The sequence below is a fragment of the Apium graveolens genome, chromosome 5, assembly GCF_009905375.1.
Source record: "Apium graveolens cultivar Ventura chromosome 5, ASM990537v1, whole genome shotgun sequence".
In the NCBI taxonomy this organism is placed as follows: domain Eukaryota; kingdom Viridiplantae; phylum Streptophyta; class Magnoliopsida; order Apiales; family Apiaceae; genus Apium; species Apium graveolens.
In genome coordinates, this window is record NC_133651.1 from 104897004 (window position 1) to 104911467 (window position 14464).

At 34.0% G+C, this 14464-nt stretch overlaps 1 long non-coding RNA gene across 8 annotated transcripts; it reads left to right on the plus strand.

Annotated features, from left to right (window-relative positions):
- The first annotated feature begins 7403 nt into the window (after positions 1–7403).
- Positions 7404–9775, plus strand: LOC141724346 (uncharacterized). 8 transcript variants are annotated; one of them, XR_012576608.1, is made up of 5 exons: positions 7407–7532; positions 7667–7817; positions 7941–8014; positions 8114–8176; positions 8469–9775. It is a non-coding gene; the product is annotated as an uncharacterized LOC141724346 (long non-coding RNA). The 8 variants fall into 8 exon arrangements; XR_012576604.1 differs by having other exon boundaries at positions 7941–9071; positions 9175–9775; XR_012576609.1 differs by having other exon boundaries at positions 7941–8533; positions 8786–9775.
- The last annotated feature ends 4689 nt before the right edge of the window (positions 9776–14464 follow it).

A 14464-nucleotide genomic window follows, 5' to 3' on the forward strand; every position in this document is an offset into this window, starting at 1 on the left:
TTAATATGAGGCAAATGAGATGGTTAGAGTTGATCAAAGACTATGATTTCTCGATTAATTATCATTCCGGTAAGGCTAACGTTGTGGCAGACGCATTGAGTCGGAAGGAAAGGTTGAATGTGTTATCAGTACCTGAAGATAAATATAAGGAATTTCAGAAATTGGAATTGGAAATTAGAGTTTGCAAGCCTGAGGAAGCGAAATTATACAGTATGACTTTTCAACCGGAGTTATTGGAGAAAATAAAGAAATGTCAGGAAGATGTAATGGATCAAGATATAAATTGTTTGGTAGGTGAAGAGTTATGCACGCAAAAGGATGATCAAGGTATTTTGAGGTTCTCATCTAGAATTTGGATTCCACCAGTGACGGAGCTGAAAAATAAAATTTTACAAGAGGCACATAGTTCAAGATATTCCATCCATCCAGGGAGTACCAAAATGTACAGAGATTTAAAGAAGAATTATTGGTGGCCAGACATGAAGAGGGAAACTACGGAATGGATTAGCAAATGTTATACCTGTCAGAGAGTTAAAGCAGAGCATCAGAGACCAAGTGGATTGTTACAGCCATTGGAGATTCCAGAGTGGAAGTGGGAACATATTGCCATGGATTTCATAGTTGGATTACCAAGGACAAGGGCTAATGATGATGCCATTTGGGTTATAGTGGATAGACTTACCAAGTCAGCTCATTTTCTGCCTATAAATGAAAAAATTTTGCTTGACAAGTTGGTCCATATGTACTTTAAGGAAATTATGGTTCGTCATGGAGTTCCTGTGTCTATTGTATCTGATCGAGACCCAAGGTTTAATTCAAGATTTTGGAAGAGTTTTCAAGAATGTTTGGGAACAAGACTGAATATGAGTACGGCCTATCACCCCCAGACGGATGGCCAAAGTGAAAGAACGATCCAGACAATCGAGGACATGTTGCGTGTTTGTGCTATTGACTTTAAAGGAAGTTGGGACGAACATTTACCTTTGGTAGAGTTTGCTTACAATAATAGTTATCATGCCAGCATTGGGATGCCACCCTATGAAGCCCTTTATGGACGCAAATGTAGATCTCCAATATATTGGGACGAAGTAGGAGAACGCAAGATACTTGGACCTGAACTGGTACAGCAGACAAAGGAAATTGTTGAAATTATCCAGAAGAGATTGATAGCCGCACAAGATTGTCAGAGGAAATATGCAGATCAGTCAAGGAAAGACATGGAATTTGAAGAAGGAAGCTTGGTATTACTAAAAGTATCACCATGGAAAGGACTAACGAGGTTTGGGAAGAAAGGGAAGCTAAGCCCAAGATATGTCGGACCTTTTGAGATCCTAAAGCGCGTTGGCAAAGTAGCTTACGAGTTAGCGTTACCACCGCACATGGAGCACATTCACAAAGTTTTTCATATATCAATGCTCAAGAAATATAATCCAGACTCCAAGCATGTAATAGAATATGAGCCAATAGAGCTTCAGGCAGATTTATCATATGTAGAGAGCCCGATAGAGATTCTAGAGGAGAGAGAGAAAGTATTGAGAAATAAAGTGGTAAAGTTAGTAAGAGTATTGTGGAGAAACCCAAAGGTTGCAGAGTCAACCTGGGAGTTAAAAAATGATATGAGAGAAAGGTACCGTCATTTGTTTTCTTAGGAGATTCTGAGGACAGAATCCTTTTAAGGGGGGAAGGATGTAATATCCGGGATATATCGTGTGATTATTTAGCTATTAAATAATTATTGTGTGTGTTCAGTATCTATTCTATGAGTTAATTGTTAAATATGTTATCTAGTACTTGGATATTCAAAAAAAATATATTAATTGAGTATTTTAATTTTTATATGTCCAAAATAAAACATAGATAATTGTCATATCTTCCTAATTATTTTTATGTTGATTTATGGATTTATAAGAATCATATGAAATTTCTAAAATCTTTTTCCGAGTATTTATTTAAAACCTATTTTATAAAAACGGGAACCAACCGACGTCATCCGTTGTTACGTTTTTGGAACCCAAAACTCTTCCGAGAACTCCTTCCTAACCTAATTGTAATATTCCGAGCATATTCCATATTTCGACTTTTTCGATCCGGCGTACGGTTTGTTCTGCGCGGGTCCCGACGTAACATTTTCGATACATTATTCGTTCCGATAAATCAATAAAACCCGTATTTTCGATAAACGGGAGCTTTTTATTAAACTATCCCAATTATCACTTCGTAGTACGTGTAACCAGACGCTGAGACCAAGAACGCAGTACAAATTGTACTGGTTTGGATAATTATCCCGAAAACCGATACCGTTTGGATCAGTTTTTATAAATAAATGTACCGTTTAATATCCGGAATGATCCAAAGGGATACTAATTTTCCGTAATTATAAATAGTCTTTTACCGTATTTTATTTCGTATCAAAATCATTTGCAGATAGTTAATTTTATAATTTTCAGAGAAAAACCCTGATCACATAAACTATTCTAAGAATCAAATAGCAAAACGAAGGCGTTACTGATCTCTGTTTTCAAAGCTTGAGTAACCAAAACGAAGGATTTGAAGTGTTCTACCAGATTCTGAGCTTCGTTTTACTGCAGAAATCAAGGTTTATTTTTTATAATTTTATTTATTTTTGAATTAAATTTATTAAAAATATGAATTTTTGTTCGGATGATTGTTTATATGATTTGATGATTGCATGTTGTAGAGCTTATTTTCCTGATAATTTTGATATATTATACGTCTGATTTGGAGTTCAATAACATGCTCAAAAGTAGGTTTAATTTTCGAATTTCAAAATTAGGGTTTATAACCCGTATGAATGTTCTTAATTGAAATTTGGGGGTTTCTTATTCTGGGATAGATTGATGTTGTGATATAGTGGATTGTTTCTCTGTGAAATTTGCAATCTAGTCGTATAAGTTTCATGAATCACCGAGGTCTGTAGAGAAGGGAGTTGTCATTTGAAATTTTCCGAAGTTTGCCGGAAACTAGCAAACTTCACGGCCAAATTCCGGCCAACTCAGGGATGATTAGAACGATTTGTTGGCATGGTCGAATTCCTGGTAAAGTATAGATGTGATCTGGAGGTGTTGGTGGGGTGAGGACGCCGGGAACGTGTTCTCCGGCCACCCTTGTATTTTCCGGCGTCGGGGCTGGAAAATTACAGTTTAGTACCTATAGTTTTGAAAATGATGCAGTTTGGTCCCTGAAGTTTCCAGAATTTGCAAATTTAGGATTCCTGTTTTAAAAATGTTTAAAAATCATATTTCCTATTTATTTTTATTATAAAAATTCGTTTTTAATTTCTGAAAATTCTAAAAATTAGTATTTTAATTCCGAAAATTATTTATAATTCAAAAATAAATCTGAATCAATTAGTTAATTAATTTCAGTAAATTTTTAATTGATTAATTAGTCAATTAATTCAAAAATTAATTGATTAATTGATTTAATTAATTATTAATTGATTTTAATTAATTACTTAATTAGATTTAATTATTTACAAATGATTTAAAAATTCCAAAAAATAGTTTTGAGCTTTAAAATATTATTATAAATTATTTTTAAGGCTCGATAATTATTCTAAAATTATTTCGGAGCCAGAATTGGCCAACCGAACCCTGTTTATTAACCCGAAATTGATCCAACGACCCGTTTTAATTTCGGAAAATGTTTTAAAAATCATTTTAAATACCAGAAAGCCTATTTATGACCCGAGACTTCTTTATAAACGATATGTCATTGATTACGTGATGTATTATGTGTTATACGTAACTTGTTGATTGACTATCGGTTTATATATTCGGCGTTTACTTGATTATTGCATAACTTTCAATCCGTTAATCGGATTTGGGTGAAACGAAGGGTAGATAGAAGTATGTGTTGAATATAATCATTTGAGTTTATTATTGATAGATGCTTATGATATGTGAGCAGAAGAGGGAAGACGTAGGAAAGGGAAACATGTAGTTGAGGAGTAAGACGATTGTGATTGGAAGCGAGTGCAGGATAGTAAGCTAATACCAGGCAAGTAAGCTAATACCAGGCAAGTGTTCTGAACTTTCTCGAGATATTGTAGTACTTGATAGTCTTGTTGATATTGCAAGTGCTTTGAAGCACTGAAACCCAAACCCTGATTCCAGTTATTGTTCTTGAGCCATGAACCTTATTCTTTCGATACCCTTGATTGTTGTATACCCAAACACGAACCTCAAGTATACGATATTTCTCCACAAATTCATACAAACTAAATATTAAACACTGAACCAGATTGCTTACACATTCAAATCTTTATATTTTATGCTGTGGAAGACCAAATCCTTGAAACCCTGAAATATTGATTCATTTTATCCAATTCTTTCATTACCTAGCATCCAAACTTTAAAAATACTATGTTGATCCTTATGCAGATTAAAACCATTTCATTATGGAACATCAAATGTTGTTAATGATTCTGGTTATTGCTTATTATTGCTTATTCTGTTATTATGTTAGAATTGGATTGTTTTTATAAAATTGTGGACCAGATTCGTGGTCATACCATATAATGGTCAAGTTAGGCCAATGTGTGCCTTGGATCCAGTAGTTAGAGCAGTGCTGTGTGCTTTGCTCGGGATTAGTGCGTGACTGATCAGCAGCCTAACCTTGGTTTTTAATATGAAAATATAATATCCAATTCTAAATCATAATCCATTGTTCACTTGATATCATAATCATGTTCACTTGATGATCATTATTCTCAGTTTTGTCATTTTGACTTGCTGAGCTAGTTAGCTCATTTGTGCGATATTGTTTCTGTTCTTTTCCAGTTAAGAAGGAACCAGTTGGTACCGCGGATCCCCAGTCCAGCGCGAGAGCTAGGGGTTCAGGTTGATTGAGCTGAGCTAGTAGGCTTCTTTTGGGATAATTTAAGTCTGTAAAAGTTTGTAATAATGTTTAATACTTAGTTTTGAGTTTGGAATAGTTGGGATTTCAACGATATGTAATATAAGTAGATGTGTGGCTTGTGTGCATACTTTAACCTGTTGCGATCCGTGGTAGTTGGTAAGTAGGGTCACTGTATATTATGATTATCTTTATTATTGTTATAAGCAGGTTATAGATAAGGCGTGTGTGTGGACCCCAAACTTCTGACCCGGGTTTGGAGGGCGCCACACCTTAGTAGATTTGATTAAGTGTAATTGTAGCTTTCAATGGATAATGTACTCTGTCATCCATTGAAAGAGTAGCTTATGTTTAAATAAGTTTTGGTAGCACATTCCTGCATATTCTAATGCCTTAGAGAACTAGAAGTTGTAGGATATTCTAAGTCATGTTGATTACTAGATTGATATGCAAAATAGGTTGGTTAATTGTAAATATTAGATGCCTTGTAATCTTCATAAGTGAAATAGAGTTAACTGCTATGAAGATACTCTCAATGGATGTTCCACAAGGTTTCAATGGATGATCAACTAGAGTTTCAACGGATGATCAACTAGAGTTTCAAAGAATGATCAACCAGACTTTCAATGGATAATCCAACAAAGTCTCAACGGATAATCCAACAGAGTTTCAAAGGATGATCAAATTCAAAAAGCAGTTGATAGTGACTTGACAGTCACATGGGTTGATTGTATACAAATGGAATGTGGCAGCCTATTAACAGGTTTTAGAGAACAAAAAAGCATTTCCACTTCCATGCTAACTTGAAAATATTCAAAGATGTTGGATGGAGAAATGGAGCAACATGTAATTAGACTAAGACACTTTTGTCTTATTAGTTTGTCTTTTTATCATGTAACTTGGTGATATATAAACCAAGTGTAGTAAGTTGAAAATAAGAAAGCAAGAACTGAGAAATAGAAAAAGTTGTATCTGTTAAGAATTTATATTTTCTAAGTGTATCGTACTCGTAAGCAGCTGTGTGCATATTTGCATCACAGATTTATCATCAATATATATATATATATATATATATATATAAGTTCATTCCATCAGGCATTTTTAAATCCTTGTGTTTAATTACATCTATATTTTCATTCCGCACTTTTACATATTCAAACACGGATATATTTACATTTGTGAGAAGTTCTTAAAATCGAAAAAAACCAAGAACTGCATTCAACCCTCCCTTCTGTAATTCTAGTTGTTAGATTGTTTGGGAACAACATGGGGAAAGAAAATTAGCTAGGCATGTTAATATAATAAAAAAACAAAACATGATTACGTAATAAGCAAACATACAGTCGAGTGAATATAATAGTATATTAATTAATGTAATAAAGCGTTGGACAATTTGATGTGTAAAGAAAAGTCAAACCTGACCAAGAAAAATTAAAGTATGAATATAAAGTACAACTACTCCCTGGATTGCAACTTGCCGAATTAACAAAAGAGAATAAAGAACCGAGATCGTCGAAAATAACTTGCTGAGAATTAAATAACGAGAAGAAAAGTTTTGACAATAAAATTTAACCTACGAGTACGCTAATAAATAAAATTTTAAGTGTCTCAAATACAAGAGAGGAGCTCCATATTTATAGGTAAAATGTGATGGGTTTGGGCCTTTGATTACAAATCGGTGTCTTAAAATATTTCCTTATATTCATTTTTCTTCTTCAACAAGTATTCGATTTTCCCTCCAATTCATTTGACTTCAAGAATAGTCCACCTCCTTCATTGCTTAAATTCTGATTTTATTTATTTTGTTAAAAAAGTAAAATAAATTATTTGTTACTAAAATTACGAAAATAAACATAAAATAAGTATTAAAAAGATGCAAAATTATGAACCTATGAGTCTCGCGATGAACTCTTCTTCCTCACTGCGTTGTGTTCCATATTACGGTCATAATTTTCACGACGTCTCCCATTCAACATGGTTGATCCATATGTTCTACATTTTTCATGAGACCCGAGGTTGGCCTCTAGCGACAAGAACATGGTTTATGTGATCTTAAGGACATGTAACGGTCCCAGAACATATGCCGCTTTTATTAGGTTCATCATCATTGCAGCTGTACAACCATGATCAACAAAATTTAGTTATGTGTGACATCCTTGATCTAGAGATGTCAGGGACCGCTCCTTGTAGCATGGGTTGTCCAAAAACTTCAAAAAATTTGATATGTGTCTGAAATATTTATATTCATATTAAAAAATGGATAGTATTCGTATATGAGGTAATCAGATGTTATCTGTATCCGGATTCGAATATTTGAATACAGATATAGACACATTTGTATCTGAAATTAGTATATATATTTTAATTTTTTTAAATAGTTTTTAAATATTTATATTATTTATATTATATTAAAAAATATTAAAACATGAAATATGTACAAAATAAATTAGCAAACAGTGTCTAATTAAATTTAATTCTTAATTTAACTTAAAAAAAACATTTTTATTTTCCACAAAGTCACAAAAGTTAAAACATTGATTAGTTTAGTCCTTTACCAGTTCATCTCAAACTCCATACCTTATCGACTCTCCTACCCCCTCCCCTGCCCTCTCCCATCCCATGTCGTCGTTCACCTCTTCGATTATGGTAAAAAGGTTTGTTCGTTGTCCCTAACTTGAATTTATTTGTTTAACTAGTTAACCAAGATATGTAATCTTATATCTATATAAAGTAAAATCCCTAGCAGGTGGTGTGGCGTTACTAAAACAGGTTAAAACTATTTTCCTAGGCTTCTGCGCTCTCTTCCATTTTTGAGGTTTCCTCCATCGCCTATTTGTAACTGCACAAACATTTACTGCAAGGAAATCAGTAGTCGGACAATTACTGCAAAGAAGAAACACAAAAGTCATCTTTTATAGCAAGTATTCTCGTTCATTCAGGTTCGTTTCCGGCCATGTTTCTTTTTGTTAGGCTTTAAATTTAAATATGTTTAGCTGGAATACAATGATTTCAGATTATTCCTTTATTGTTAAAGATTCAGTAATTTTGGGGGTTTGATTCAGGCGATAAGGATATAGAAGTATGCATAGTTCAGAGAGCAAACAGTAGAAACAATTCTGTGTCGGAATTCAGAGAGGTACTCTGGTCGTTGTTTATCAGAATCTGCAAAACCTTAGTGGAGAATTATGTGCACAGTTGATTAATGAATGATTGCATTTTCCCTATGCACACCCAGTACCGGCAGAGAAGTGCATAACTGGCTTGTGGAAACAATTTCGAATAGACTGCTTTGAAATATGTACATCTTACAAATTCATATGCATGCTACTTCATTGATGTGATTCATGAAACCAGAAGACTTCTGATTTAAATATATTTTTTTTGTTTAATTTGCTAAAATTATTAAATCTTTACTAATATTTTTATATAAGTATTTTCATGCCATAACTAACAAAAGAATCATCTCAGTATATTGAAATCAGAAACCCGTGAGATGGATTTTCCTAAGGCAGGCTCCTTTAATAATTTCCCTATTTTTACATTACTATGGTAAATAAACTTTTTCTGATTTTTTCTTCTCATGCTTTCAGGTAAAATGATAGTTGCACACCTAGTTGTTGGAGCTGGACTAGCACGGCAGAATTGCTTGAAACTGGTAATTATATTTTCTTTTTGTTTTATGTTAATTTCTTTGCACCTTATTGTTCATTATAGAATTAAAACTTTATAACCGGAGAGACAATGAAAATGAATAGACAATTCTAATCTAGTTTTAGACTCTTTGCCTCATATAATTCGGGCCAGCCATGTGTATATAAGAAGTGCTTGCACCTCCTCCCCTTGATAAATATTTAATTTATTATTATTTAATTTCAATGTTTTGGCTATGTCTGCTTTATATTGTTAGGACTTATAACTTTACTTCTCGCCATCTCCGTATCTCATACGGCTTACCAGGAAAACTTTTAGGTATCCATGGTGAATCAACTTTTTATCCTATTTATCTAATTTAATTTGTTCATTTCTATATTGCTAACTTCTATTTTTTATCTAATTTAATATGTTGATTTGGTATGTTGTTAATGCTATATATATTTTTTAGCTTCTAACATCTTAAGTTGTTTTCCTTTAGAGTATGTTTGTGCAAGACATGCCTGTACAATAACAAGACTAAGTCAAATTGACAATCCTAAGTAAGTTGTATTGTAATCTAAGTTTGCATTTTATATTGTACCACTTAAGTCTGTAAAAAGGTTCAAGGGCACACTGAAGTCTTTTTCTGTAAACAATGTCAAGCCTAAGAATTCTATTTGGAAGAAGATCAAGAAGATCATGCCTCAGAAGAATTATGAAGAAGCTTGAAGTTGAATAAATCTGTTTTGTGAAAAATATTTTAAGTCAAGATCTTTTCAAATCACAGAATACGTGTTATAGAGAAGTCAAAGTTCTCTTTTGATCAAACTGGAGATTTCGAGGTAAAACTCAAAGTACAAAGTGCAGATCAGTTCAATATCCAAGATTATCAATCAACAAACAATCCAATCAGTTGGATTGATAAGCCTACAAAAAGCAGTTTGAAGAGTACAATATCAAAGGCCAAGATTAACTGGAAAAGTAAAGTTACAAGCGTGCAAGATTAGCAAAGATATAGTAAGCCAGAAATAGAAAGATTTGGTTATCCAAAAATAGGGTTTAGTACATGCTATTGCATACTGTGTAATAACTAGTGTTTACAGTTCTATAAAGTAAACACTGGATGCTTTGTTAGAGGTAACAATTGAGATAATAAATCTTGTATTCTCTCAAGGAAGAAGCTAATCTCTTTATCAACAAAGAGCCTAGAAATTTTTTAGCAAGACATTCTTAATTTTAATATAAAATTAAGTGAGTTTTGAAAGATCTGTGCTCATTGTTCTTACCTGTTTAAATTCAGTTCTAACACATTTAACTACAAGGTTTTAATTTACTTTGTTCATCACCATAAATACTTCAAGAAAAGCAGAAAAACACAAAAACACATTCACCCCCCCTGTGTGCAATTCATTACCTAACAAGTGGTATCAGAGAAAAATCTAAAAGTAAACAGATTCAAGATCTTGGAAGAATGAATACACAGAAAATCAGTAGCATCAAAATCCCTACTTTTGATAAGACTAACTACACTCTATGAAAGAAGAAAATGTTGTTGTTTATCAGGATGGCCAATCCATTATACATTCAGATTCTCAAGAATGGGCCCTTCACTCCTATGGTAAGAGTTGATGAATCTACAGATGGAGACATGGTCATTCCAGCTCATTATGCTCCTAAAGATCCTTCAGAATACACTGACCCTGAGAAAGAAAAAGTTTCCCTAGATAGTGGCTTGCAGTTAATCTTGATTGAGTCACTTGATAATGTAATGTACAATAATATTGTCAACTGTGACACGGCTAAACAGATCTTGGAGAAGATAGAGATACTTTGTGAAGGAACAGAGGAAGTTAGGTCAAATCAAAGAAGGATATTGATTTCACAGTATGAAGGTTTCATGGCTAAGCTAAAGGAAAGCATTACTGATGTGTTTCAAAGGTTTAACAAGATGATTAATGACTTGCAGATGCATGATAAATATTATGAAGCTGAAGAAGTGAACCTGAAGTTTTTGCTCACACTCCCTGGCCATTTGGAACAGAAAATTTCAGCAATCAGAGAAGGAAGAGACTTGAACAGATTGACCTTAGAAGTTCTATATGGAATTTTAAAGACATATTAATTGGAAATGATTCAAAGAAAATCAATAAGAGCTGGTCAAGGGCATGTTGTAGATGGTTCAAGTGCTCTTATTTTTAATGAAAGCCATAACTCTGATGATGAGCAAAAATTCCAGACTCCAAGTATCTCAACAAGTGAGCAAAAAAACAATGATTTCCATGAACAAGTCAACTAGAATTGGAAGAAGATGAGTTCTATACCCTGGATGAACTTCATGAGCTAGATCAGTCAATGGCCTATCTGGCAAGAAAGTTCTCTAACATAAGAGTAAAGAAGCCAAGATTCTTCAAGGGAAAATGATTATCATTCAACAATGACAACAGCTGGAAAGGAAAAAGGAAGTACACATCTGATAGAAAAAATGGCTACAAAACTAGATCTATTGACAGATCAAAGATAAGATGCTATAACTGTGATGAGTTAGGCCATTTGGCTACAGAATATAGAAAACCCAAGAAAGCAAAGAAAGACGAACCTTATCTTGAAATGGAAGCAAAGTATGTAGCTCTTCTAAAGAAACAGCAAAGCAAAGCCTATATTGCAAAGGGAAACAGTTGGGATGATTCTGATAATGGTAAAGATGAGGAAGTTGGAAATTATGCATTTATGGCCTTGGAGCAAGGAGAGTCGTCCTCATCAAAAACACAGGTACCAACTCTTACCACCATTGATTAAATGTGAGTCAATATAAGGAAACTGTCGAAAAGATGAGCACATAAATGTTTCACATTCATACAAGTATGGTTGCTGTTAATGAAGAGTTTACCAGACTGATAAATATAAATGAGAAGCTTGAAAATGAGAAATAAGAAACTGAGTTGTTGCTGGTAGAGCTTGAAGTTCTAAAATAAGAAAATGCATATCTGAAGAACAAGCTCAATTGTGGAAATGAAATTGAAGTAGTGTTAAGGGAAAAGCTAGAAAAGAATGAAGTCAAGTTGAAATCTTTTAGTAATGCATCTGAGTTGGTTGGACAATACCACGAGAAGAACGAGCCATGTGCTAACATTGCTATTGGTCTTGATTATGATGCCTTGAACAACAAGAAGAAAGTTGTAGGTAAAAAGGAAAAGTAAATGAAAATGAAGATGTTCCAGCTATGCTTCAAAAGGTTGTTTCACCTATGTTCAAAGCATGTGAAGTGGATTTCAGTGAAGAAGAGTTGATCATAAAGCAAGAAATTACTGATGAAGCCAATGAGAAAAAGAATGCAGAAATAACTTCAACTTCCAAAGATGAAAAGAAACCTATAGTCAATCAAGATTCCAAGAAACCTGTCAAGAAAGTAAAAACTGTAGATGCAAGAAAGAAGAAGAAGAATAGAATTGGGAAAATTAGGATAAACAAAAGCAACAATTTTGCTTATGTTGTAGATGCTCCAAGGAAGAAATGTGAAAAGTGTGGCTTTGTGAATCACCTAACTTACCTTTGTAAAAAGGTTGTTAGCAAGTTAGTTAAAAGAGCATGCAAGTATAATGAAGCCAAGGAAAATGATCCCTATTCATTTTATGATAAATTTGACTACATTCCCTATAACTTAAAAGTAATGAAAAGTTGTCATAAGCTGAGAGTAGATCTCAAAGTTGTCAGTATTGGATCTACAGCTACAAGGGAAAATGCATAAACATCTATGAATGTTATTCTTTCCGAGACTTCTAATTTTACTTCTGTTGAATTAGTTAACAAGATGAAAGTACCCAACATTGCTTGGGTTGCTAAACACACTTAAACTCATTGTGTGTAGGGCATAATGAAGAAGGTCTTATGGATCATAGAAAGTGGATGTTCCAGGCATATGAAGGTGATAAAGCCCTGCAATCACAATTTGAGGAGAAGGTTGGCCCTTTGGTGACCTTTGGAGACAACATCAAAGGATTCACAATGAGATATGGCAAGATTGTTTCTGGAACTGTTGTCATTGATGATGTAGCATTGGTAGCTGGTCTTGAAGTAAATCTTCTTAGTGTCAGCCAGTTTGCAGAAAAAGGTTTTAAAGGTATATTTGATAAAGAAGAATGTATCTTCATCAGCAAGAAAACCAATAAATTGCTCTGAAAGGAGCAAGGAAAGGAAGCTTGTTTGTTGCAGACTTGGACTCAACAAATGAGGATGGAATTTGTTTCTTCTATACCAAGGAATCCATAGAGCAAAGCAAGTTATGACATAAGAAACTCTCACATCTAAACTACAAGGCAATCAACACTCTGGTCAAGAAAGAGCTGGTGAGAGACATGCCAAAATTAGAGTTTGCTCATATTGAAGTTTGTGAAGCCTGTCAGAAAGGAAAAATGAAAAGAACAACACATGTTAAAAACTGTGAATTCCATAAGTGCATCATTGCAACTTATTCACATGGACTTGTTTGGGCCAATAAATATCTTATCAATTTCAAGAAACAAATATGCACTTGTGATGGTGGATGATTTCTCAAGATATACTTAGGTAGAATTTATGCACTCTAAAGATGAGACTCCACACATCATAATTGAGCACATAAAGAAGATAGGAAAACAGGTTGAAGATCAAAACTGTGTAAAGAGATTGAAAAGTGATAATGGGACATAACTCAGAAATGCAATGTTGAGTAAATTCTGTAAAAAAAAGGTATTGTTCAAGAATTCTCTGCTGCTAGAACACCTCAACAAAATCGGGTAGTTGAGAGAAGGAACAGGAAGCTGCAAGGACAATGCTGCAAGATGCTAATTTTCCAACTAATTTTTGGAAAAAAGCTGTGAATACTGCATGCTACACTCAAAACAGATATCTCATTAACAAGATTCATGGAAAATCACCTTACTCAATCATGTCTAAGAGAAAGCGTACTGTACAGCATCTTCATGTGTTTAGAAGCAAGTGTTACATTTTAAAAGAAAACTCTGAATATGTGGGAAAATTTGATTCAAAGGTTTTTGAAGCAATTTTTCTGGGATATTCATTGGAGAGAATTAAAAGAAAATAATGGAGAGCACAGATGTGACTTTTGATGATGATAAGTGTCCAGGATTGGAATGCCTTGATGATAATGAAGCTGAAGCCCTTGTATTTGATAATCTCAACATTAATAGTGACTCTGATGAAGAGGCTGAAGTCAATGCACAATAGATGATGAATGAAGAGACTACTGAACATGAAAATCATGGAAATGGAAGCTCATCTCATACACCTGAATTTGACAGCATAAACTCAGGGGGAGAAAGAGAAGAATGATCTATTAGTCATACCAATAATGAAGAAAATGATGAAGGCACCAGTCAACAAACTCACACCAGAAAATGGGATAGGAGTCACAGTCCAAATGCAATAATTGGTGATCCAAATGCCGGTGTAAGGACTAGAAGTGCAACTTCTAATGAGTGCCTACATGCATGCTTTCTGTCTCAAGTAGAGCCTAAAAAAACTGAAGAAGCTCTTATGGATCCTGATTGGATATCTGCCATGTAAGAGAAGCTTAATCAGTTTGAAAGAAATAAAGTTTGGGAGCTAGTTCCTGCACCAAAGAACAAAAGTGTAATTGGAACAAAATGGGTGTCATGAACAAGATGGATGAAAATGGTATAGTTACCAGAAACAAGGCAAGGTTGGTTGCAAAAGGCTATTCACAGGAAGAAGGAATTGATTATGATGAAGCTTTTGCTCCAGTTGCAAGGCTTGAAGCAATAAAGATTTTTCTAGCATTTGCTGCATATTCAAATTTCAAAGTGTATCAAATGGATGTCAAGAGTGCCTTCCTAAATGGTGAGTTAAAAGAAGAGGTTTATGTGCAACAGCCACCTGGATTTGAAGATCCGGAATTTCCAGATTTTGTGTACAAGTTACTCAAGGCTCTATATGG